Source organism: Bubalus kerabau, chromosome 11 (genome assembly GCF_029407905.1).
Source record: "Bubalus kerabau isolate K-KA32 ecotype Philippines breed swamp buffalo chromosome 11, PCC_UOA_SB_1v2, whole genome shotgun sequence".
NCBI lineage: Eukaryota > Metazoa > Chordata > Mammalia > Artiodactyla > Bovidae > Bubalus > Bubalus kerabau.
This window is the reverse complement of record NC_073634.1, coordinates 35,250,261-35,278,137: the sequence shown is the minus strand read 5'-3', so window position 1 is coordinate 35,278,137 and position 27,877 is coordinate 35,250,261. Positions and strand designations below refer to the sequence as shown.

The window sequence follows — 27,877 nt, the reverse complement described above, 5'->3', positions numbered from 1 at the left end:
AAATAAGGCATGTGGCTTGTCCTCTGTGTGTTTGTGGCCAACTTTTCTTGGGAATCTACTAAGGCACTTGCTTGAAAGAATGCATCATCACTCTAGTTTCCCCTTAGCTATATGCAATTATTGCAATCATGGCAAATAGAAATTTGGATAACTGCAGTGCTTGCTGAAACTCTGACCTCTTGAAGATCCCAGATGTGAGAGGAGACTTTTATCATTAGTGTGAAGTATCTAGTAAGTATTTATAGAGTACCCACCACACAGAGCATCTGTGCTGAATGTCATAGGGGAAAAAATGAGATAGAACTAAGAAAAATTTTCCTAGCACATTCTTTATGTAGGAACTAAACATATTTTAAAAGTTCACAATATAAAGTAGCATGAGTGAAATGAGTGGAGAGAGTATAAATGCTAAATACATTCAAATGAGAAATAAATTCAAAGGTTAGGAAAAGACTGTCCAGAAGACAGGCTTAAGTACAGGCATATAGAATTTCAATGAATGAAAAGCACCAGGAAAGGAATTTCAGGCGGAGTAAGGTTTTGGAACATGCATCAGCAAAAGAGGGTTATTCAAAGAGAACTTGATTTGTATGTATTGGCATATGTGTGTGTGTATGTGTAAAAACTTTATTTAAACTATTTAAATCTAAATATAAAAGCAATAAAAGTAAAAATTAAGATCTAACCAGCTACTTTTGCTTGACAGCCTGTTGCTTTGGGGATTTAGGCTCATACAAATAGCAAAAATAGATTTTCTCTTACATCTTTTCCTTCACTAATATATTCATTCACTCAGTACTTAATGTGTCCAGCCCTGTGCTATGTGTTTGCCATTAGGATACCCTTGAATAGTGAAGTAGCTCACCAAAGAAAAACATCAGCATGCCAGTTGGGATTTGTTTTTCAAGTGATAGGAAGACCATGTGATTGAGCTGATGAATTTATTGACTGTACAAATGTTGTTTTAGCTCTTGGAGCTCCTGCCCCCTCCACTCCAGGCTTTCAGACCAACTTCAAATTTGGATGAGTCTTTCTATAATTGTGATTTGAGTTATGTGTATCTCATATTTTTTTCAGAATATTCTAGTTTTCACTTCCACAAACTTTTCCCAGGAGATATTAGAGATAAATTTGCCTTTTACCACTCACCCATTCTATTTGTTAAGTTAAAATATATTTAAAAAATATATTTGGATAAAATGGGTAAAAATATATTACTAAAGATATCTTAAAAGATATATTACTCTAAATGTCCCTAGGCAGAATAAAATGAAATTATTTTGTCTAAATCTGATATGCTAAGTAATTCTAATATGTAACTTTAGAAGGAAACCATTCTATGTTTAATCTTAAAATGTCTGAGCATCTTGACAACTCAGAGAAAATAAAATTGTACTTTTGCAGATTTTGACATTTTTGCAGAAAGATTCTCATGATAAGGTATTGAAAGAAAAATGTAATTCTCCTGTGGAGTATTAGATGAGAATTCAGTGGAGAAAAGAAAGACAAGAAAAGGAAGTATGAAGAGTATGAGGGGTAATAAAGAATCTCTTATAAGGGATTCATGATGCAAAGAATGGAACAAGGCAAAGTACATATAAGAAAAAAAATTAATGATGAAAAGATGAAGAATGAGAAATCAGAAAGGTTTATTACAATACCAATCAGAAAAGGAATAATATTTCTCTCTCACAGGTAGGCATTTGTCTGCTCAATATTTTAAGTTTTAATTGAGACTCTTATTGTTCATTGACCAGATCTCTTCTCATTTATTTTCATAGCAAGCTTGAGTAGCAGAAAAATAATCATTTAGAAAACTATAATGGAACCAGTAACTTCCTCTCTTAAAATATCTAGCATACTGTATATAATTCAATAAATGTTAATGTTCCCAATCAATTTTTATTTTAAGGGGAAATACTCCCTGTGTTAACTTGATTGTGTAAACTATTCTCCACCTTTTTTCCCCCCTGTATTTCTTGTGCTCCTGCACATCTCTGCTGTCTGCAATGCTTTTCTTTTTTTATTCAAAACACATCAGGACATAATGCTGTTACAGAATTTGAAAACTGAACCTCTGACTAGTTGAAAGGACTTCTGATTTAAATCAGATTTCTGACTTGTAACATTAAAAACTGTCAGAAAGGAAGATATTTTTTAAATGGTATTGTACTTTCAATGGGACCACAGCCAGCTCTGTATTTCAAAGGTCTTTTAGTAAACAGTAGGACAGTTTTTCTCTCTGATTTTATTTCCAAAATTGTATTCTTTCCCTCAGATGACTGAAAAGCCTTTTATATGTTTATTCTTCAGGAATGCAGTATTTACTTCTTCCACGCATTCGGATGGAAAATTGCTACTTTTTGTAACTGGAAAATTGCCTTTTGTTACTGAAAGCTTATTCAGAGTAATTAAAATCAAGGTTCTCTCCACTCTCCACATGTTTACTTGAAAATAAGGTCAGATTTCAGTCACATTGATAGTGGAGAGAATTCAATAGAGGTGGCAGGGTCTCATCAAAAATATATGTTTTGATCAATTACAGTTCCCTTCTTGGATGAATAAGACCAGATTCAGGAGAGTATAATTGTCTTTTTTTTTTTTTTTAAACTCTGGTGTGAATTTAAAACATACTTCTTTTCCTTTAGTATTTGCATTTTAACACTGATTTACAAAAAGTGAAGTAAAATAATAAATTTCATGAGTGTCTCAGAAGCATTTTGCCGTGTGGGAGGTCAGTGAAGACCTACCAAAAGGCAAGAACGTTTTGTAAAACTAACACTATTGGTGGAAGCTGTCAAACTCAATGTATAATCATAAAATAATATATGCTTCAAAATAATATACAATATTGTGATTTTTTTATTTTATGTATTATAATATCATTGATATGCTATATGTGTATTGAAAGTGAAAGTCACTCAGTCCTGTCTGACTCTTCTGAACGCCATGGACTATACAGCCCATGGAGTTCTCCAGGCCAGAATACTGGAGTAGGTAGCCTTTCCCTTCTCCAGGGGATCTTCCCTACCCAGGAATTGAACTGGGGTCTCCCGCATTGCAGGCAGATTCTTTACCAACTGAGCTATCAAGGAAGCCTGGATTAGGTATATAATTAATAATAGAAGCTACACATGTATGGCTGATGATTTTTCCATATCAAAATCTTTATTCCATTTAGCAAGCCCTCTATCTTTTGCAGGCTAGTTATCTTTCTGACATGAATTTTAACTGCAAATTGAGTAGGGAAATTATTTTTAAATTGTAGGCATCCCTTTTTATCTTCAAATTTTAGTTAAATGGAGTTTTACCATAAGAATTTCAAAGCTAGAATAATGTGGAAGAATGCTAATGTGACAAGGCTTCTACAGATTCAATGAATCTAATCTTGGTACCTGGCCTTTCTAGCATCTCCTTAGGTCCCTCCTTCATGATTCCTACCTAGAATTCTATTAATGATGTCTGTAATAACATTGTAAAGGACCAGGGTTCAGATGTTATTATTGTATATATTTATTTGGGGCAGAGAAATAACCAACTTAATATGTTAGATCAGCTATCTCTGTCATGTGGAAAACACTAGCTTGGGTCAGTGTAATCTACTTACTAAGAACAAGTGTTTTGTGATCAAATGAGGTCTTGGGAGAAAAAAGCCATCTCACTTATGGAGGAGTAATGTACTTGGCCATATAGAATTCTGAGATATACCATTAAAAACCATACTGGCTAAATTTAGACTAACAAAAAAACCATCTAATTTACTCACCCAAGGAATTTTTTTTTTTCCTTTTAACATGACCTAGAACACATTTTTCTGTTGTAATTTAGGATCTATTTCACCACAAGGGCATACTCCATTTGATATTTGCCATTAAGAAATCTTATCCAGAAGATTATTGTACAATGGAATCTAATTTAACTAAAATGCTTGGGGAAAGATTCAGTTTTATTAAGTGTTAAGAGTAATCACTTAAAATATTTGCATTGTTGGAAATCATTATGGAAATCAATAAATATTGAATCTTTCTATTTTGTACTTATTGTTCTAGCAAATACTTTAACATTATATTTGAGGATTTAGGGCACTGTAAAACTTTGGAATTTCATCTGTCACTGACAACTATTGCATAGATGCTAAGCTGTGAGAAAATAGGACAGGATGTATACCTAATATAAAACACACACACACTATATATATATATGACTATTTCTAATGAACTTTTAATTTTTTAATACAAGTAAAATTAGGGAAAAATCAGTTAATGAAGTTTTGGTTATTTGTGTCCTGCCAAATGAAGTTTTCTTTATTGTCTTTACATAAGCTTCCTGATTTAATTCTAAAGCACTGTTGAATCCACTAAGTAACCATTGAAAATCTCATTTTTGTGATAGACTTACCAAGCATTGGATTAACATAAGAAAAAGAAAATGACTGGAAAATTTTACCTTAAGGAAATTGACATTAATGTAGTACAGTGACTCAAATGATAAAGATTCTGCCTGCAACGCAGGAGACCTTGGTTTGATCCCTGGGTCAGGAAGATCCCACTTCAGTATTCTTGCCTGGAGAATTCCATGGACAGAGGAACCTGGTGGGCTATAGCCCATGGAGTCAAAAAGAGTCAAACACATCTGAGTGACTTTCACACACACACACTTCACAGTACAAGGGTTAATATATTTGAAACATTATCTCAAACTGTCTTAAAATATTTTTTCCTAAGTTGTTTTAGGAGTTTGAAATACTTGCATAGGAATGTATAGTTACTAATGTGATTAGTACTTTTTGAGTTAATTATGATGATCATAGTTGCCATTTTAATATTCTCCTTCTCCTCTTACACACACATAAAGTGATAGCTTTTCACTTACCTAATGCTTATTGACTGTCAATTTCACCATATATTTTTTCTATGATGCTATGTTATAAGTTTAGCATCATTCCTTTCAAAGAACACCCAGGACTGATCTCCTTTAGAATGGACTGGTTGGATCTCCTTGCAGTCCAAGAGACTCTCAAGAGTCTTCTCCAACACCACAGTTCAAAAGCATCAATTCTTCGGCGCTCAGCTTTCTTCACAGTCCAACTCTCACATCCATACATGGCCACTGGAAAAACCATAGCCTTGACTAGATGGACCTTTGTTGGCAAAGTAATGTCTCTGTTTTTGAATATGCCATCTAGGTTGGTCATAACTTTTCTTCCAAGGAGTAAGCGTCTTTTAATTTCATGACTGCAGTCACTGTCTGTAGTGATTTTGGAGACCCCCAAAATCAAGTCTGACACTGTTTCCAATGTTTCCCCATCTATTTCCCATGAAGTGATGGGACCAGATGCCATGATCTTTGTTTTCTGAATGTTGAGGTTTAAGCCAACTTTTTCACTCTCCTCTTTCACTTTCATCAAGAGGCTCTTTAGTTCCTCTTCACTTTCTGCCCCAATGTCATATATTTGTAGTGATGGTATTAAATTATCAAGTAAATATTCAACATCTCATTCTTAAGAAAGCAATGTCTTTGTAATTAATTTCAAGGATATTTCTCTAGTTGTGTTGGTCTTTCAGTTGTTTTCAACTCTGCAACTGTGTGGACTGTAGCCCACCAGCCTCCTCCGTCTGTGGAGTTCTCCAGGCAAGATTACTGGAGTGGGTTGCCATTTCCTCCTCCAGAAGTCTTTCCAACCCAGGGATTGAACCCCGGTCTCCTGTATTGTGGGCAGATTTCTTTACTGTCTGAACCACCAGGGAAGATGTAAACAAATAGTTAACACATGTTTTAAAGCTTAGGATATTCAAGGAGAAAACCTTTAACCCCCAGATATCTTGGCTATAGATAAATGTCCTAAAACATTGTATATAATGTTACTTATACTTTCCAGTAGCATAGTTGAACCCAAAGTAGGTACAGTCAGCCTTCCATATTTGTAGATTCAACTAATTATTGATAGTTACAACATTATGGAAAAAAAAATTCCAGAAAGTTCCAAAAACAAAACTTGAGTTTGCCATATGCTTGAGGCATAGCGTTTACATCATATTTAGTTTTATAAGTAATTTAGAGATGTTTTAAAGTATATGGAGGATGTGCATAGGTTAGAAACTGATCATCCTCAGAATTTGGTACCTTGGGATAGGGTGGTGGTTCTGGAACCAATCCCCTGCAGATGCTGAGGGACAACCATATACAACTTTTCTGACATTTAAAAATATATGTTTTTCTAATGGAAATTATCAGTAGTACAGCGCAATATTATTGTCTTTTTATTTTCTGTCTTTACAGCTCTATTAGGTTTTACTGGCCCAGATTAATGAGTAATTTACATATTTTACATAAATATGTATATATAATACAGATGTACACACACTGACCCACACATACATAATACATAAGTATTCCATACTCTAAATCAAGGTTATTATTTGATGGAGTTGACTTCTTCCTTATCCATATAGTTCAACTGTACCCAGCTTCTCCCCGTTGTGAAACACGAGTGGCCGCTTTCATGAGACCGAAATGAGGATGGTCTTAAAAACGGTGCTCAGATAGTCCCTGTAGGTGGCAGTATCTGCCAAAGCTTTTGTGTGGCACTTGTCCCTCTGGTTTTCTGATTTCTTTTTCAGACTGTTGTCTTAGGCAGTCAGGAAAATGCACATGGGCCATGGATATTGACATGTATGAAATGAAGGAGCAAAGATATAGACAGAGCAGAGAAGGGCAGAACTCAGGTGGGGCTGAAAGTAAAGGGAAAAGAACAACAAATGAATGTGAAGAGAGTTCACTGGTTGAGTCAGTGTCCCTTTATTGCTACTAAGTTAAAAAGAGCAAAAATGAGGACTATTTCGCAGATCGCAAAGCTATGTCTTCATCAGCCTACAAAATCCATATGGCTATAATTTTAAAGATAATTCTGCTCTAATTGCATTTAAGGGGGAATTCTAGGGAATAATTTATTTCTCACTGAAGGAATCAAGATCATATCAGTAGCTTTCAGAGGCCAATGTTTTGCTTTGGAAATCTATTCTAAGGATGAAAATGGAAGATGAGAAAAAATAGAGCTATAGTTTTGAAGAAAGTTAACTTTTTTTTTTGTAGGGTTCTATTGGAATCTTGTTAGAATTAGTATAGATTCTATAGAACTTTGAAATAATTTTGAAGGTTAATCAGTAAATCCATTAAACAATCACTAAGCATGTACTCTGGGCAAAATACCATGGACCCTCAAGTGTAAACATTGATGGTCATCAATAAAGGCACTGTAGTCTAGAAAAGAAGCTGAGACATGATAGCCTAGTCATTATGTGACAATAAAATACAACAATGCAAGAGAGGTCACATGGTGATTGTAATATGAAAGCGACGGACAGCAGTTGCTGTTCAAGTCCTGAAAAGAAATGAATAGTTTGGTTTCAAGGTTCCAGGAAGAACTTAGTCTTGATGGATAGAAAGAATTGTGCCTGGCAAAATGAAGGGTTTAAAATATTTGAGCTTGAGTGAATATGGGGTTGGAGACTGACAACAGTCCTGCAAGCTTTAGAAAACAGGAAGTAGATCAGTCTAAAGAGAGCAAATGGCCCGTGTCTAGGAGGAATTGGAAAATGGTTGAAACAGCAGGATAGAGCCAGACTGTTAAATATCTGACTTACAACTTTGGATGGATCATCGTGTAAAGTCATTTAAAGTTATTTTTGCAATGGAGTGAGATGATGAGTGGGAGCTTTTTAAAGGAAGATTAATCTAGCTGCAGAACATTTGCACATTTGCCACTCTTTCTGTCCTTAGGTAAAAAATGGATTTCTAAAACTTACATAGCCTTTCCCTTGTTTGGCATCTGGGTTGATTTTAATTATACTTAAATCAACCCATAATAAATTAGTGTCTTTCAGCCAAGAGTGACTCTTAATTCCCTTGATAGCATGATCCATTGTCTGAGTGCCCTCATATAGCTATAAAAGTCTTTCATATTATTTAACCTAAATTCTCTCCACTGTGCTTAAGTACATTGCATCCTGAACTGTACCCACTAATGAGATGAAGTGGTCAATGTTCCTTTTCTACCAGGCCCCTTTCAACGTTTATAGATATTCTCCTATTATCTCTTCTTATGATGGATTAATATTTTGTTTCTTCCCTTCCTTCCTCACTCTCTCCCCATGTCTATTCCCAACCTTGCAATCTACCTACCTATCTATATTTATATTTTTCTTACTTTCTGCTCTTCTCTGCTCATATTTTTTGATTTAGTCCTCAATCGAACATTGGATAGTATTACACGCTGCCAGACCTATGAAGAAAAAAGCAAAATACATTTGTCTTATTTTTTTACCTGAGTTTTTTCATGGACACTTTCACAAAGATAGGATGATAGTGGAAAGCAGCAGACAGTCTTAGTTAACGTTTTCAGCGACCTAATACTCTGTTCTTTGTAGGTGCTATGCTTGGGCTTGTTCTGTTCATTTTCTCCTTCTTGATTTTGATTAATTATCCCTAGTTATTCCCTAATGCCATGCATTTTAAATCCAATCCATCCTGATATTTGTTTTTCTTTTTTTTCACATTTTCAGTATTTCTAAGCTCTTTTAAATGCTTGTGTCACTAAAATGTATGTATTAACTGGCCTGATAAGATTTCTAGCAGAAAGGAGTTTTACAGTCCTAATCTGTGCTTAGTTGCTCCATCGTGTCTGACTCTGTGACTCCATGGACTGTAGCCCATCAAGCTCTTCGGTCCATGGGATTTTCCAGGCAAGAATACTGGAGTATTTTGCCATATCCTTCTCCAACAGTCTTAGTAAAGTTATTTAAAAAAACATTTTTTTTTAAAAGACATAATCACCTTTCATGGTCCATTTTAAATACTCCCTTCTCTAGGAAGCCCTCTATAATTTTCCTAGCTCATGCTGACCACACATTTCTCTGAAACTCATGGTTAATCTGGTCACTGTCACAGTGTGTGAGTCTTGTTGTTTAGACCATAATTTATTTTAAATAGGTCCAATGCTGTATGTTTATCCCTTCCAAAGTATCTATACTTAGCACTAATAGTGTAGAGAGAAGACTGTTCCATTTGTGCTTTATGTATGAAAACCATAGTTGGAAGTGAAATTATATATGTGGCAGACAAGACTATTCTGTAGTATTTTTTCATAGAGTTTACCAGAAGCAGATGTTGCAAATGTTTTGCCTGCTTATATAGTGGCTGATTGCACATTTAAAATATTATAAATTAGTTGTCAACATTTTAAAATCAGAACATTTCACATAAGCATCCGGATCTCTACTATGTCAAGGACAAGAAAAGATTCAGTATCTGACAAAGTGGTGTATGTTCTTGTGGGAAAATATCAAGTGGAAGCGAGTAGCTGCTATTATTGCCTTTACACAGGGAAGACTGTCTTTGGTCTGTAACAGCCCCATTTCTCCCCATTCCTATTTTAAAATGCTGCCTGGCGTCTCTAGGCACTTGACTTTAGGAATGCTGTCCTAAATGCCTGGGTGAATATGGGATCCTTTAAAAATGTCCAATATCTACTAACATCTGGAACTTGATGCTGCCCTGATTATCTGATTTTAAAGATAAGAAGAATGGCATGATCACCTTCTGGAAGAATGAAGATTTATTGATCGCATGCTGAGATCTCTTGAATCAGCAGGTCTGGGGAATCTGCATTTTTCCGAACAAGAAAAATGAAAGGTGATAGCCATGCATTTGTTATTTGGATCACACTAAGTGAAAACTTTATACCTCTTGGTACCTCTTGGTCTCTGAAATCAGACATACCTGTTCTTTCACTGATAAAATCATTTCAGTTTTAATCGTAAACATTCAAAAGTACATAGTCCTAGGGTTAGGAAGATAATCTCTTCTCATCTACATTCTTATTATTAGATATTTACTTTGTGTCTAATACTTTGGCATGACAAATAATTGGATAAATGGATATACTTAGAATTCGTTTGAAAAGGAATCTAAAAACTCTGCACTAATTTTATTTAGGATAGAGGGTGTGTGTATATATATAACATACACAGAAAAAAAATATATAACTAAAAATAACATATCAATTTTCATTTTTGGCTTAAATTAAATATATATCTTAACACTTTGAGTTCTTGCTCCCACTTTCTTTTGTATTCGCTTCTTTATTTAGGCTGTGCTGGGTCTTTCTTGCTGCGTGCGGGCTTTTTCTAGTCGCAGTGAGCAGGGTTACTTTCTCGTTGTGGTGCGTGGCCTTCTCGTTGTGGTGGCTTCTCTTACTGCAGAGCACAGGCTCTAGGGAATGCAGGCTCGGTGATTTGTGGTGCACGGGCTTAGTTGTTCCGTGGCATGTGGAATCTTTCTGGACCAGGGATTGAACCCATGTCCCCTGCATTGGCAAGTAGATTCCTAATCACTGGACCACCAGGGAAGTCCTCCCATTTTCTATCATTTAAAAAAAAAAAAGTGTTAAACTGGAAAAATATGATACTTTCTTCTTGATGACTCTTTTCTACTGATTTGGAAAAAGCTCTTGCAAAATGTATATTAGTATTCCTTAGTATACTAAATTCCTTAGTATAGCTAAAATCATCCATATGACTGGTCATATAAGGTGAAGTTAAAAATTTCTGATTATACCTGTGTTTTCACAACCTTTGCCACTTACTGTTTTTTGCCAAAACGCATGTAAGGTTTAATGATATTCACTGGGTCATTACTAGTGTTTGTTTTGTTTTTTTCTCTTTTAAGATGCATTCTATTTTTAGTAAGCTATTAATTTATCTGCTTGGATATTGAAAAGACTAGAACTGTCCAACTATCTGCCAACTGTTGCTTTAACTTTACCTGACAAAAATAGCTGTTGATTCTGTCGACTTAATCTCCTTCTGGGAAAGTCCTGTGTACTTTGGATTAATAATATGACTGTCATTGTCCTACAAGGAATAACATAATTTCAGGTTCATGTGATGGTCTTTGAGCAATTTTATTTCTTCTCCTGTGACTTTGAGAATTTTATACTTCTACAAAATGGATTCTTTACCTTTCATCTTCACTTCTCAACTCTCATCTGATTTCTTTGGCTTGCATTTCCAAGAACTATCCCAACTGAGAAGTCAAACTTTTACGACTCACATTCTGTGTTATTAAACACATGTATCATTTTGGTTTTATGACAAACTAATGGGACCATTGTTCCTATTCTTCGGAAGGTGGTTCTTTGGGGACCGTTTGAGTGTGGAGAAGAATGGAACAAGAAAATAAGATGGCTAAAGCCTAATAATGAGAGGGCAACACAGCTCACAAGATAATCATTGTTAAATATTTCATTACCCTTGAAGAAACCATTTGAGGAATTGCCAACCATATTTTAATTATGACCTCAAATTAAATTCTATTCAAAGTTAAAGCCAATGTAGAAAGAATAAGTAAAAGCTGTGAGGAGGAGGAGGAGACAAGTGGGTTTCAGCTTTAGATGGCAAGCAGAGGGGAGTGAAAAGTGAAATTAACCTTCTATTTCTGTTGTCATGGATTTTCCTAGTGTTATTTCATCTCTTTCTAGCCACAAATACCATGAAAGAATTAATATTAATGTGTTACATATGGCTCACTGAATTACTTTTCCATTCCTGCTGTAACTACCAAAGGTTCCTTGAAGGGGGTGGAGAAGCTGTCTTTTTTGTTTGCATTGTTTCACTACTGAGAGAAACTTAAAATCTTGGAAACCAGAGTGGATGAGTTGTATCCGCATCCACCGCCCCTCTGCGCCCCCGCCGCCCCCAATTCATCAGAACTGGGAGGTTCCTTAATGTAGTGCTGTTTCCAAAGCCTATATACTAATTCAAGCTGTTTAAAAATTCCAGCTAAATTGATGTGCATGCAAGTGATAACTGTGTCTGTCTTTACATTTTGAAAGTGGCACCAGTATTTTCTATGACAGCTTTTTGTTGAAAGAGGTGGTTTAGTTTGGTCTAGAATTTTACGAGTTCAACCAAGTAATTCATAATGGCATGAAAAAGTAAACTGCTTCATTCTTTTTCAGAGAAGAAATTAATTTTATTTTATTTTATTAGAAATTAGTTTTATTTTAAATAACTGTAAACAGAAGTAAATAAAACAGAGTTTTTACTTCTTTAAAAGTCACTCTGCAATTTTTCTTTTATAAACAACCTATCATCTCTTCTACTCTCAATTAAAATCAAATCTACTTTTCTCTTCAGCTAATGACTTTATGAGTGGCAGGCAGACTATTTTTTGACACAGGGAATAATTAAGAAGCGATAACTTGACTAATTGAGGCCTGTCTGTATTCTTGGTAGAATACTAGTTAATAAGGACTTGGAAGTTTTTTCCTGGCTCTGGATTTGGAAAGAAATTAGTTATTACATTCCTTTTTAATTTTGATTGACAGATACAGTTGGGAAATCTACTCATAGTCAAATGGAACAAGTTCCTGAATAAATCAAGAAGAGTTTGTTTGGAAGATCAGTGCAAATTCATGACAGCCCAATGACTTGATCTGTCTATTAGTAAACTGTATGAAGATCAGTCATCAATACTGGCCTTAATTTCCACATAGTAGTGTCTCAAGTTTGAGAACTAGGATGTCCACAAATATTCATCAATCACCCACTTAGAATATGCACTTGGTGAACACCATATAATTAATTGGTTTTCATGAGTCTAGGTTTGGTTGGGTTTGATAAACACATTCTGGCCCAAGAGAAGAAAATTCAGTTGGTTTGTCTCTTACCTTTCAAAGTTGTCAAAGTAAAACCTTCAAGTGACAGTGTTGTAAGTACTTTCTGGTGGGTACTTTGGTGTATATCACTGTTCAGCACAAATTAGGAATCTCTTGATATTTGAAATTCCAATAAAGCGGGTTAAAAGAGATCGATCTTTCCTTTCAGTTTTGAAAGGTTATTCTCCATTTTTCTTCAAATTTAAGATGTTATTTATCCATTCTAAAACATGTATAAACGGGTAGTTCCCATTTTTATTCTATTTTATTTTATATTTTGTAAATATTTTATAAATATTCCCATATTTATTCTATTAGATTTCTCCTTTTAGTACCCAGAATCATAGGAAACTAAAAAAATATATTATTTTGTATTTATTCAATCTTTCAGATAATGCATTTGTGGCAGTAAAGGTGGGGGGGAAAAAGTGGTTTCTTTATGTAGCTGCATTAACAACTTCTATAATTGAATAAGTGATTTTATGAGAGAAGCACTTAATTAAGAGACAAACTTTCTATTTCTCCCTTTGACTCTTCCTAATGAGGAGATATTGTTAGAGAATATTGGTCAGTGTTGTAGAGATGAGAGAATCGAGATCTATTGTTTTGAAAACTGGCAAGTAGGAAAAGTAGGGCAAATCCCTGGGGGTCCTTTGTGAACCATTTTCTTCCCATTGATATTTCTGACATCTACACAGAATACAAGAAAATGGAATTGCCCAAGATGAAACATAGTCTTTGCATTATCTATGTTAGGTCTCAATTTTCTTGCAAGAATACAGTTTTCCCTCAGTAGAGTTATTTGACTGGAAACCAATTAGTGAATCCATAAATATCCTTTTCTCCTACATGAAAGTTTAAAATACTACAACCAACATACTCATAGCCTTCACTTTGATTAGACATCAGTAGGTAGCTTGTTTAGATTCTATAGTTTGTAAGAAAAGAATCAATACTTGTTTTTCTGCTACAGTGTTTGGATAGGGGGTTCCTCCTAAAACATATCTTCTTTCCTCATCTACTTTGTTATTACTGTTTAAATCTCTTATAATGACTTATTAAAAAAATAAAAACTGTTTCTGACTAGCAGTTTCTTTTTTATTTTATCGCTTTACTCAGTATTTAGTAGAGTACTTTAATAATATTTATTCAATAAATGAATCAATACATCTACTTCTCACCAAGAATTCAACCTAATCTGAAGTAATAGTGAACATGTTGCCTCAAAGAGGCTAATGACAGCTTTGGGATTTCATAAAGAAGCTGTGTGAGAAAGGCCACATTATATTAAAGCATGTAATCCTTTTTGCTTTCTTGTGTGAAACACTCCAGTGAACTAGCAAGAATTGTTTGGGGAGGGGGCAGGAAAGGAAGTAGCATAGGGGCGAAGTGCTATCTGCTTAGATTTTTAAGAATAGATTAGACATCCATCTCTTTTGATATTTTAAGCAATTACCTGCCAGGTATATATCAGTTGTGTTATTTCAGGGTTTTCTAATGTCATCGGGATCTTTCATCAATGATGGTATCACAAAATGTCTATGGTTATTCAAGGGGTAATATTGACTTCACTGACTAACATTTGCAGCTCAGAGATTTAAGAGAAAAATGTGTGTGTGATGAGAGAAGGAAGAGAAAAGCAGTGATTTCTGAGGCTGATGTCAGTGCCTCACTTTGGGAGCAGGGCTGGAAATCTGCCTAAATCTGCTATTTGGCTACTGTCATCTGCTTCATTGACACCGAGATTAGTGATGAAGGCTTGTCTTGTATTTTATCAAAACGCTTCCTGAGGCATGGTGAGCTTTGCCAGTCATTTCCACTCCATGCTGTGGAACCCATTCAGTGGTAGGGACCTGACTTTATAAGGAAATGTCATTCAGTTTTCTAAGACCTGGGGTCTTTCTTAAATATGTTCCACAGATAATGGCCACGTGTTTCTGTTAGAAATGTGATGAGGGAAGACCTCTTAATCTTCCCTTGATAGTTTGATTTTTCTCATTACTTTTGATTACTATTGGCAACTATATCTCAAAACTCTTCTCTATTGCTTTTCAAAAAAGTCATAGTTCAAAATTAGCATCAGAATGAAAAAGTGATTTTCCTTAGTCATATTCCTTGATTGGTTGACTTGATCTTGGACTACTTTGAAGTTTTTTGCCTTGAGGATGTGAAGTTTCCATATCAGAGACTTATTTTCCCAGAACAGATAAGACAAAGCTTGTCCCTGGCAAGAGGAAGCCTCAGCTGTACTTGTTCCCAATTAACTTTTATTAGGTGCTCTGCTTCACTGAAAAGTGAAAGTGAAAGTTGCTCAGTCATGTCCAACTCTTTGCGACCCCATTATACAGTCCATGGAATTCTACAGCCCAGAATACTGGAGTGGATACCTTTTCCCTTCTCCAGGGGATCTTCTCAGCCAGGGATTGAACCCAGGTCTCCTGCATTACAGGTAGATTCTTTACCAGCTGAGGCACAGGGGAAGCCCTCTGCTTCACTGGAGGTTTCCAAATTAAAGGCAAGTTTAAGACAAATGACAACCCACTCCAGTGTTCTTGCCTGGAAAATCTCATGGACAGAGGAGCCTGGTGGGCTACAGTCCATGGGGTCACAAGAATCGGACACGACTGAATGACTTCACTCACTTCACTTAAGGCACAAGCAAAAAAACATTGTTTACTCTTCACTTTACCAGGTAGATATGTGATTTGGGAAAATAATTCCTTAAGGCTTCAGTTTCCTTGCCTGTAGTAAAAATAAAAGCAAATGTTAATTGAGTCAATAACTAAGATCCTTTCTACTCTAGAAATCTGACTTCTTGAGCATTTATGTGTTTTTAAGGGCCCCCGTGAAAGAGTGTTCTCTTGGCCATGAACAAAGGTTTTTCTTTGCCCTTGTCCATGCCTGAGTTCAGTTGCTCAGTCATGTCCAACTCTTTGCAACCCCATGGAATGCAGCATGCCAGGCTTCCCTGTCCTCCACCGATTCTCAGACCTTGGCCAAGCTCATGCCCAAACTTGTTCATGCCTTTAATTTAGCTTTATTTTTTGGCAGGGCGCCAACTGGTTTATTAACTTTTTTCTGGGATTGTCACTCTGGAACAGAATTTAAAACTATTAGGAATTTGACATATCTGTACCTAGAGAAAAGTTCATCTGGCACCATGCCAGCTGATGGAGATTATGGGGGTGATGTTGCTCTTGTCTATCTCCTCCACCCAAGTCATTAACACAGTTATTGCCCCTGGAGATTTTCAGTTGTTCTGATCTAACAAACTTCTCCTTTTAACTTCTCCTTAGACTTCCGCGGCAATCCGTATTGCCCACTTGTCACTGGCTTCCAAAAAGTAGTCTGTCCTGGGTTCTATTCCCAGCCCCTGTGTAACCCACAACAAAGGCTTCCTGTGGATCCAGCTGGATCCAGCATCCTGCCTCAGCCACTTCCCCCACATCTTTTCAAGCATTGCATGCCACATACCTTCCAGTCCAAGCCCAAGCCAGCTACATGGGGATTTATCTCCAACTTCTCAAAACCGTATTCTCTGCTGCCTTCATCTGATACCTGACCACTGGGTGCTGGTCTTAGATCAGTCCTTACATCCTTGGTCCTAATTGGCAACATTCTCACTACCTCCCTTGTAATTCCTCCTTCAAATATCGACTTTCAAACCAAGTTTGGTGTTACATACAACCAATGTCATCAGCTAAGTAGAAATAAGTTCATTTTTACCCCATCAGGTGTTACCTTGAGAATAAAAGGCAGACAGCTTTTATGGCTTAATTGCACAGGTTTCATCAGGACAGAGAGGAGGAGGAGACAAGGCAAAAGAGGCCACAAAGCTAGATGTTTAGAACTTACATGGAACACTTTTCTGACTGTATCTCTGTCTCTGGATCTGTAACCACTAGACCTTTTCATCCCCTCCTACTTGTAGGAAGCTATTCTGAGAAGTCAAGGTCTCCAAAGAATAGAAACACAGCTGAGAGCTGAAGCAGTATATGACCAAGGAGTTTTTTTTTTTTTTTTTTTCCTGCAGTTCACAGAAGAATATGATATTTAAAGAGGTGAGGGTTTGGGACATGAGCTAGCTTGTAAAGAAATGTATGAAGTGGCACACCTACTGCTCTCCATGTGTGCTTTAATTTGCAGTAGGGTTCTGTAGATTTTTTTTTTAATTGTTATAATGTCTATTTTGAAAGTATGGCGTTGCTACCACCTGTCAGAGGCTTCCCAGGTGGCTCAGTGGCAAAGAATCTGCATGCCAAGCAGAAGACATAGGTTTAGTCTCTGGGTATGGAAGATCCCCTGGAGAAGGAAATGGCAACCCACTCCAGTATTCTTGCCTGGGAAATCCCATGGACAGAGGAGCCTGGTGGGCTACAGTTCATGGGATCGCAAAAGAGTTGGACATCACTTAGTGACTAAACAGCAAACACCACCACCTTTGGGTCTGTACAATTAGCACACTTTTGCTAGAGCAAAACCAGCTTTAGGTCAAATGCATTTCAATTTCTGTGTAAACTGCACGTGGCGCCTGGAAGCCATTTAGGTATTGCAAATGGGAAATGGTACCTCTGCATCACAGTGTGTCTCAGAATTCTACACACACACACACGAGTCACATGTCTAAAGATACAACACAGAGCACTTTTTGTTCACACCTGTTCAGTAGAACTGTGGGGACCATCTAGTGGATTTGTGTCTTTAATAGCTATTATCTTATCACGAGAGTAGAATAACCAGTACCTACCTGCCCTTGGTTAAATGTCTTTTTTGTTTTTTTCTCCCTTGGATGAAGCCTGGGGCATGTGACTGGAAATCAGTAAGTGCAAATGTCTGCTTCCTGACAGGCAGGGCTTTACTCTTCCTGGCCTTTAACAGCCCATTTAGCCTCTCCAGCCTTTGCCCATCAGCAAAATGTAAATAGCTGAATTAATGTGAATAAAGGGCTTTGAAGATGAAAACTACTGCACTGGAAGTGGCAGCACAGCCCTTCTTCCTTTATTGAGGAAACATTTATGGAGTTCAGTGTCAGTTCTGTGCAGAGCACTGTGGAGATGTACAAGGCAAGGTCCCTGTCCTCAAAGGGAATATCAGCTATCTTGCTACCACCAAGACCTAAGTCAGGATGTTGTCACTAGCTCAGTGTTGGGTTTGCTTCTCAATTACATGACTGAGTTTGGTTGTATTTTGAAGACTTAGCAAAGAAAACCCTCATCTTTGTATCATTTATCAAAGGGTATCATTTATTACCCTTTATGATAATAAAGTCAAATGATAAAGTTTGTCCATCAGTGGTATTTAAATGGACACCTTTAAATCCTTGAAATATTAGGTGCTCCAGACAAAGGTGTTAATGATTAATTCAGTTGAGAAAGGACTGTCTAAATACCATTCTCTTGCAGATGAACACTGAACATGTTTAAGTTTTACAACCCAAGCTGAGAAATTCATTTTTGAAAATCTTATCTAAGTCTACTTCATTGAACATTTGCTTCCAAAATAGTCTGAGAATTCTGCAAAATTAAAATGGGTTTCAGAGACGCCCAACTGATGTCTGAAGATGATACCAATAAGAAATAAGTTTTGCTTAATATGTTATCAATTAGAGACATACTTAAGTTAAATAAATTGGGCCATATTTTTGCAGAAATATTTCTGATCATTGTAGTATTAAATTCTGTTAGTCATTATATCTGGAAAAGAATTGACCAGGATCCCAAGTCCTTGAATTTTCAACTGACTGCCTTCAGCTGTAGCTGCTCCCTTAAAGTCACCATGTGGAGGATACATAAAGCAAGACATCCCAAATTTCAGCAGATTTTCAGTAGACCTAATACTTTTTTAAGGTTCATAATGCTGATTAGCATATAAATGGTTAATCATGAAAATAATAAAGAAAGCTGAAATATATTCTACCTATACCTTCCCAAACTTGCTCAGCTCCAAAGTACTCTGTTATTTTTGTTTGCTTTGGCATATTTTTTTTCCCCCATTGAGGCAGCATACAAAACATATTATCTAACAACATTCCTTGCAGGACAGTTTGGGAACTACTTAAATAAACAGTATTCCCCTTAATTCCCAGTCACGGTTTTAACCCAAACCTCTTGCTCTTCTCCAACTTGAGGATTTGGATCTGTTCTCCAAACTCTGAAAAACAGTCTTGGGGAGAGCAGTTTCTGTTTTTATGGGCTACTTCTTGGTTCTTGGTTGGCCATCTGAGGAGCAGAAGCCTCAGGAAGAGCTTCTTTGCTTCTATTAAAGCTCCATCCCTTGCTGTTTGTCTTTAAAAAGAAAAAAAAAAAATTACATCACTTTTGTTTATTGAGGTATTGTTGCTACATATAATGTTGTATAAGTTACAGGTGTACAATATAGTGATTCACAGTTTTTAAAGATTATACTCCATTTGTGGTTATTATAAACTATTAGCTATAGTCCCTGTGTTGTACACCATATCCTTGTAGCTTGTTTTATACCTAGTAGTTTATGCCTCTTACTCCCCACTGGTGACCACTAGTTTGTTCTTGTGAGTCTGCTTTTTTTTCGTTGTTGTATTCACTGGTTTGTTGTATTTCCAGATGTTTGTCTTTGACCGTCTTCAGAGCATCTCCCTTTGTGGGAAGAGCAAAAGAATTTAGGAAGGTTTTGATGTCTCTTCATAGGTAACAATGAATGAGTCATTAAGAATGTCTTCCAGATGGAAAAAAAAAAAAAAAAAGAACTCTGTATTCTTGGGCTTATCAGAGCAAGTTTAGACAGGCATCAGTGGAAAGAATGGATGTGACTGTGTGTGACCTCAGAAAAGCTTAATATTTCTAAATATCAATTTCCTAATCTTTAAAATGGGAGTAGTAACCTGCTTAGAGAGTTGGTATGAAAAAAATGAGACAATCTTCATGCTTATCATAGTGCCTGGCATATTTGTTGCTTAGAATATTAACTTTACATGGAAAATATAAACTATATTTCATTTCATTTCATTTTCAAGTATAGTCCACTTTGATTATGTCTTGAGTTCCGTTCAAGTAAAAAAATCTAAAATTGAGCATGTAGACTTTCTCTCTAGCATTAAGATGAATATTTTTATTGTTTCTTATTTGAACCATTTATGGAGTGGCCAAAATACCTAAATACCTGGGTATAGGATGCAATCCAAATGGGGCCCAAATAGACCCTCTTGTTTTTGAATTCCAAGCTTATAAATACTGTCTTTTATTTTTTAAACAACTAGATAGATCCATCAACTTACTTTTCATATTCCATTCCATGTCTCTGTACTTTAGCATTGCTAATTTTGTTTTTATATTATAATACAGGGAGCATGGCTTAGAATACTGCTCAAACAAAATGAAATTTTTCCTTAACTTATTAGTTCTCCACCCTTTCTAGGTATCTGACAATTATTTTAATACAAAATTCCTATATAAATTTGAATTAATTTTCTGCAATACTATTCTCTATGTAGGAGAAAAATTACCCTTTCAATTGTATTCCAGTGGCCATCTGCCAAGGCAGAAGACTTCTCAGCACCTTGCTTCACTAAATCATGCCCAATTTTAATGAGAGAACATTTGTGAAATAGTCAGAACTGTATCCAATTATTCAATTTAAACGGAGGTAATAGCAACTTTGAACAAAGAGAGCCGATTTTGCGCCCCTCTAGTTTGCCTCTTAATTCAAGGAAAAAATGTTTTGTTATTCAAATAAACATTGTAAAACTGAGGTATTCAAAAAGGATGATTTCTCTCTCTCTCTCTCTTTTTTTTTTTTTGACTTCCTGTGGCATCAGCTAAGAGATCAGTAAAATCATGAGATTTCCTTTGAGTTTTCCCACCTTGAGGATTAATTTGCTTCAGTTCAGTTTGCTGCTTATAGTAAGTTAATTCATGTACTATGTTTAGTAAGAGCATTTGGATTTAAGCAATCCATGTTGACCTGGGGTACTCTTTTGAAGCATCGGATGTGGATTCAGAAAGCAGAATGAGATTAATTTTACTACATGACATCCATTTTATTTTCCTAAGAGGCAAATCACCCACGTTTTTTTGAAAGCCCATTACTGTAAATATTTATTTTTTTAAATCCTGCCTTGCATTACCAAAGGTTGTAAGATGGTCAAGCTTCTTCTCACGTGTTTCCTGATGTTATTGTATTAGTGAGGATACTCTTGTATGAAACAGAAGGAAGTTTAATTCCGTATGGCTAAAGTAACAGAGCATATAGACATATTGGCTGATGGACTCAAGAAAAGGTGAGCTGGGGGTTGAAAAGTGTCATCAAGAATCATTGTTTTTCTCCTTCTCTTTTTCTTTATTTTCATGACCTTCCCTGGTATCGCCAAACTCACAATTTCTCACTCAATTTCAGCTCCTTCCACGTATGTGCCAGGCAATGTTGAGCAAGACAAGCATGCCAATCTTTTAGTCACTGTTCATATGGAATAGTGATGAGGGAAGACCTCTATGGTGAAAGTATCAGGGAAGTCTCAGAAAAGAATGAAGCAACAGAGAAGTAAAGTTAGGAAAGTTTTTTTACTAACCTCATCTCTGCTTCATGTTCCTTGACAAGTGTTTAAAAGCCTCTCACCATCAGGCCAAACTTAAAACAACTCTTTACTCTAATGACCCTTTTTCTTTTGCCTCTTATTGTATCTGACCTTTACTCCTGGAGAGAGTAAATTTTGCTACTGTTTCTGACAGGTTAAAAATAAAAATAGTATAAAGACATTCATATTTTATTTCCTTCATCATTAACCTACAACATAGTCATAAGACTTCCTGGTCTTTGATATCTTCCAGTTTTTATACTTACTAGATTGAGAGAGAAGTGAGAAGTATAGTAAGGTATCTAGAAAAGAAGACATAATAAAACAATAACCTATTGCCAGTTACCTGGAAAACTCTAATAATGATATGAAAGGAGCTGAGAAGATTCCAATAAATCTTAGAATGTCCAACTCTGAAAAACTCAAATAGCTGGGCAGATTATATTTGAAATCAAATATTTTTCACAATTCTGTTTCAATTTCCAAAAGTATCCCATACATTTTCAAGCAGAATTTTTTTAAATTTATTTCTTTGACTACTTCTTCTTCTTTTTTTTTTTTTAATTAGAGCAGTGTTTGGTACAAAGGTGAAATGAATATGAAGAATGTGTGTGTGTGTGTGTGTGTGTTTTAACTTTGTATGTGTACTCTGTCATGTCCAACTCTTTGCAACCCCATGGACTGTATAGCCCACCAGGCTCTTCCATCTGTGGAATTTCCTAGGCAAAAATACTGGAGCAGGTAGCTATTTTCTATTCCAGGGTATCTTCCTGACCCAGGGATCAAACCCTCCTACCCTCTCATGCCTCCTACGTTGGCAAGATGGATTCTTTACCATTGAGCCACCTGGAAAGCCCCCGCCCCCATGTTTTTCAACTCTGCCTTGCCCTTTCAAGATCCCCCTATGTCTTAGTTCATATTTTGTTATTGTCATGTGTTCAGTTGATAGACTGATACATATTATCTTCCCAGTGCATAGAGGGACCAAGAGTGACTGGGGAACTGCAAAGCAGAGCTGTTAAATTTATATTTACTGTTAATCATTTCAACTCCTGGCAGACAGCCTAATTACAAACACAAAGAGGATGCTCATGAGAATCATGGTCATATAACTTGCCCAGTGACTTTCAGTAAGATACATGGTTTGTGAAAGCTCTTGGCTTATTGAGCGAGTAAATATTATTGCAGCTTGAGTTTCCCTGTGCTGTTTCCAACTCAGCATTTATTAAATATAATTTAATGAAATATATAATTTAAAGAGATGAGGCAAAATGTGATTAGTAGCTTCCCATCTTGTCTTTTCAGGATGGGCAGCAATGCATAAGCTCCTTAAAAGACCAAAAACGAATCTAGGGCTTTCTCTACACATACTTCCCATTAATGTTAATGGCTTTTTCTGGGCATAGTTTCTATTAATGTTAATGAGATGCTCTCTTGAAGAAAAGAGAAGGAAAAACAAAGAAAAAAAATGATCTCCCTTTACTTCAAGTATTTTCTGATGTAAGCTGATAATGAATATTTAGTAATGAAATATATTGACTCCAAAGACAGAAACTTTTCACCTCCTGTGTTTGTTTTCTTTATGTCTTAGCTCTTTGAAAGTTGCATTTTCTAGAAATTTACAGAAAATATAACTATATTGGTTGGAGCAGCAGTTTCAGTTGTTTATTCAACCAAAGATCTCACACATTTAGTATATTGCAAAACAATATTTCTTTTATTTACAGAATTGCACCTGTAGTTACCACATAAACAGACCATATCTTTAAGTGATGGAACAATACCTAACTGTGAAGGAAGGTGAGTTAGAGTCAGGAAAAAAGACAGGGAAAGTGTTTTTCTTGACATTTAGTCAAAGTCAATCAAACATCTGCAGAGAAAGAGCAATGTTGTAAATGTGTTGTATGCTCAATGCATCAATTTTGTATTAAAATTATATGCTGAAAGGGGCATATGTTTAAAATCCTGCCTTGTGACAGAATTTTAGTTGTTTAGGGGCCAAAATAGATGGAATACATTCTTATTACTAAGACTGTAATTATCCTTTCTTTGCTAATGTTCTTTTTCTTTGTTCTGTTACTATGGTCTCTAGAATAAAACAGCATATTTCCTAACGCAGTAAACAGATCCCCCATAAAGCTATCTTTTGTTAAAAAATCTTGGTTAGGTTATACCACAGAAAAGTACACCAAAATGAAACAAAACTGTCTCCATATGGAAAGTTCTAAAAACTATTCAGGTTCTCTCATGTTACCTTGGCATGAGTATGGGCATACGTGTATGTGTGTTAAACTCTGTGGACATTTTTCATCTTCTTTAATTTTCTTTATTGCTAATTTCCATCCCATCTGCAACTTGGTACTCATGTCCTTAGATCAGCATGCAAATGAGAATTTCATTAACTTTAAAGCTAAGCTATAGCCAAAAATATTAATATTAAAGCCAGAATCATAGTATGTTTTATGCAAAAAAGACATGATTTTCCCCTGCTCTCTTGTCCCTGGGTTGTCCCAGTTTCATCGTCTGTTCAGTTTCTGGTTCAGTCTGAAAAAACTTCTTGAAAGAACACTAGCTAGATCCCTGTTATCCCCAGGATTTCGTATCCTGTCAGCCCCTCTTTCTGGTGCGAGGCCAGAAGTCTAATCTTACATGCTTAAAGGCACATGGGAGAAAAAACTCTAAAAATATACATCTGTGCTACTAAGATTTTGAATGAAAAAAAGATAAAGTAGATTTTATTCAAGTATGCTAATTTTACACTCAAATACTACTACTGAAATTTAGGGCTGCTGAGACTCAACACCATGATTTGATGGTTAATGTTGCTGCCACATTTTCAATAAATCAACCATATGACTGTTACACTCACTGGTACTGTGCTGAGTGTTCAGAAGAATATAAAGGGATAGAGACAGTTCCAAAATAGGAATGTAATCTGGCTCCACTCTCCATAGAATTCTCCAGGCAAGAATACTGGAGTGGGTTGCCATTTCCTTCTCCAAGGGATCTTCCCATCCAGGGATGGAACCAAGGTCTCCTGCATTGCAGGCAGATTCTTTACCATCTGAGCCACCAGGGAAGCCAAAAATTGTGATAGTGGGAGGGAAAGATATATTTAAAACATTTTAAGTTAAATTTGGAATGTATTAACCCAGGAAACCATATAAAAATATTAATAACAATATGTATGATTTCACTTGTAAGACAGTCTAGAGAAGTCAAAACTACAGGGAGAAAAATCTGATGAATGGTTATCAGGGTGTAGGGAGGATTCACCACAGCAGGGCACTATAGAACTTTTGAGACTGGTGAGATTGTTTTATATCTAGGTTGCCATGGTGGTTACCAAAAGGTATGCTTTACAAAGGGTAAATTTTCCTAATCTGATACTCTTCTCAAAAATGTACTCATTGCAGTATTATTCATCTCAAAGGATAGCTGTCCATACTTCCTGTTGCTTTTTCTAAAGACCTTGAGGTCATCCTGAGTTCTTCCTTTATTCCACACATCACATCCAATCCACAAATCTTACTGGCCTTTCCTTTTATAATTTGATTATAGTTAAAACATAATCAGGATTTAACTGCTGCTCACTGTTTCAGTAGCCTGGTAGTTGTTCTCTCTGTCTATTCCAAAAGAAACTGAGAATGCCCTTTTTAAACTTTAAATCAGATTATGTGAATTGTCTGCTTAAAATCCCCCATATTAAAAAAAAAAAAAAAAATCCTGCGTATCAGCACTGGCCATATCACTCGGCGTAAAATACGAAATTCATCTGCTGACCTGTAAGTTCCTATATGATTTTGTGATTCCCCTCCCCACACACACCTAGGTACTCACACATACATACTTATTTCTTAATTACTTACTCCACCCACACTGGCCTCCTAATCACATCATGCTCACTCCCTACTTGGAGCCTTTGTAGGTGGTGTTTCCTGTGCCCAGAACACTTTTCTTCCAAACACGCACACAGTTCTTTACCTAAACCCTTTAATCTTTATAAGGTGACCTTGTTAGTTGTCATCTTCAGCCACTGTGTTTCTCAGTGCCATCCACTCACACTTCCTTTTCTCCTTTCTTGTTTTATTTTCTTATCATATTGTTGTAGGAACGGGGGGCCCCCTTCAGGGCCCCAAGAGCGGGCTCTTGTCTAACACTCGGGAAAGAATTGTCCAAGGAGACACATGCTGACAGAGCAAGAGATTTTAATGGGAAGGGGCACCTGGGTGGAGAGCAGCAGGGTAAGGGAACCCAGGAGAACAGCTCTGCCATGTGGCTCCCAGTTTTGGTTTTGTCGTGATGGGATTAGTCTCCAGGTTGTCTTTAGCCAATCATTCTGACTCAGGGTCCCTCCTGGTGGTGTAGGCCTTGTTCAGCCAAGATGGATGCCAGAGAGGATTCTGGGAGGTGGTCGGACATGTGGTGTCTCCTTTTGACCTTTCCTGAACTCTTGAGGTTGGAGGAGTCTTTTTAGTTCCGTGTTCATTACCAGAACCTCCTGTCATAAAACTCATGCAAATGGTTACTATGGTGCCTGGCCAGGGTGGGAGGTTTTAATCAGTGTGCTTCCCCTAACAATATCACCTCCTGTATGTAAATTACTTTTTATTTTCCTATTCTAGAATGCAAACTATAGGAGGGCAGATGTTTTTGTCATTTTTTCCCTCCATGTTTGGAAAGAAAAGTTTGATTTCTCAAGAACATGTGTTAATGGATGCTATCTCTGAGAACTAGAAATGAGTCTCTGCCATAACAAGTACTATGAAACACACTCAGAGCAAGCTGTCTGCCCCTGGTAGTTTCTCTGCACACTTCCTCAATTTGAGCAGGTATTGTCAGATGAGATTAAAATGTCTTCACAACAACCAAACACTGGAGCACAGAGAACAAAACCCCATGTTATCTGAAAGTAGCAAGCGAGGCAGGAATTACAGTTCACCTGGGTGATTGCTTTAGTGTAGAATGCTGGAAAGAGAACATCTTGCCAGTCTGTTAGAGATAATTAGCATAGTCAAGTGTCAAGCATTGCTGCTGACCTCATTAATACAACTCCTCAGGGAGAGATTTTTACTTGGAAGACTTAGCCTTTCCTCTCTGAGAATACTGAAAAGACCTCCTCCAGCCTCTGGTGAGGATCTGAGCTTCTCCATTATCACATCTGGTTACAGAAGAGAAAGTACTTTGATTCATCATTACCTTCAGATAAGTGAAGAAAGAAGCCTCTCAATAAGTATGAATAGATTTTGGTAAACAAATGGAATTTTTTTTTTTTTTGAAGGGAGATTTACACAGCAAGTTTATCTGCACAGAACTGTGGTTTAGCTGTCTAGACTTGAAGGGCTGACTTGAGTTGTCTTCAGCATATGTTATCACCAAGCAGAGCTTTAATGAAAATTCAGTGACTATACCCCTTCCTCTCCAAAGATTTTTGAGAAGATTCTCCAAAGAAAATTGCCTTTGCAGACTTTGTTTCTCTAATAGGAGTTTCTGCATTCCTATTGCATGTTGTTTTGAAATGCACTATAAATAACAGGTAGCTTTATTGACCTTTGGCTATCTTTAGGAAAGGTCTAGTATTTGTCATTTACTTTCAGTTTACTTTAAATGCATCAGGATGGGGAACACATGTATACCTGTGGTGGATTCATTTTGATATTTGGCAAAACTAATACAATTTTGTAAAGTTTAAAAATAAAAAAAAATTAAAAAAAAAGAACTGGAAAAAAATAAAATAAAATAAATGCATCAGTGAGTCAGTCTCACCTGACTTCAATAATAAAGCACTAGGATTTTTCCTTCCTTCCCAAAGAACCACAGTCTGTATGCCTCCATTTTGCACCTTATGTTATACTGTCTTGGATAAGAAGCTTTATTGTGAGAAGTTGAGTGTAGTGTTTAAAACACTGTGAAACAAAACAAGTTTTAATTCCAAGTTCTTCCCCTGGCTAGCTATATGGTCTTTGCTAAATTCTCTGTGACTTAGCTTCATCACCTGTAAAATGGGGATTATTACACTGTTTAGAGTTATTGGATTAAATAAGTATAAGATTTCAAACGATATCTAACATACTATAAGTGCTTAATAAATGTTAACTTCTGTCATTAACACACTCTTAAGTTCAAGTATCAGCATTTAATCAGTCACACTTAGTCAATCAAGTGTGATTGACATTTCTTATGAAGTGATTAGTAGCTTTCCCCAAACTCCCATACAGTGTTTAAATGGAAATAAAAGTTTTATAGCGTCAATAACAGCGAGGATAGCATCAGTGAAAAATTGTGTCTAGCAATATGTGGAAGGACTAGTGTTTCAACTTACACTGGATCTATGTTATAATAAATTCCAAACAGAGGAAAATATTTAAGGGAAATAGAGGATATGTATTATTAGCAAATCAATAAGTTCAATGATTTTATTAATTTACCTACATTTAATAAAATATATTTTTCATGTTTAAACAATAACCAAAGACCCTAGAATTGGATGTCTGTACTTCCATGTCATGTTATGGATAGCATGTAACCTCTATTACATAGACTATTTTAAAAAGTAATTACTTTAAATTAATATGTTTATCCCTTAAAAGCAAATTAAACAATATTGTAATTAA

At 36.1% G+C, this 27,877-nt stretch overlaps 1 protein-coding gene and 1 long non-coding RNA gene across 3 annotated transcripts in view; one reads left to right on the top strand and one right to left on the bottom strand.

The window, feature by feature from the left end:
- NRXN1 (neurexin 1) overlaps positions 1-27,877 on the top strand; it is a 756,469-nt gene that overhangs the window by 500,251 nt on the left and 228,341 nt on the right. The window lies entirely within an intron of this gene.
- Positions 10,000-17,523, bottom strand: LOC129623063 (uncharacterized). Its single transcript, XR_008700323.1, has 3 exons — positions 17,463-17,523; positions 15,405-15,457; positions 10,000-10,419 (listed from the first exon to the last, which is right to left on the bottom strand). It is a non-coding gene; the product is annotated as an uncharacterized LOC129623063 (long non-coding RNA).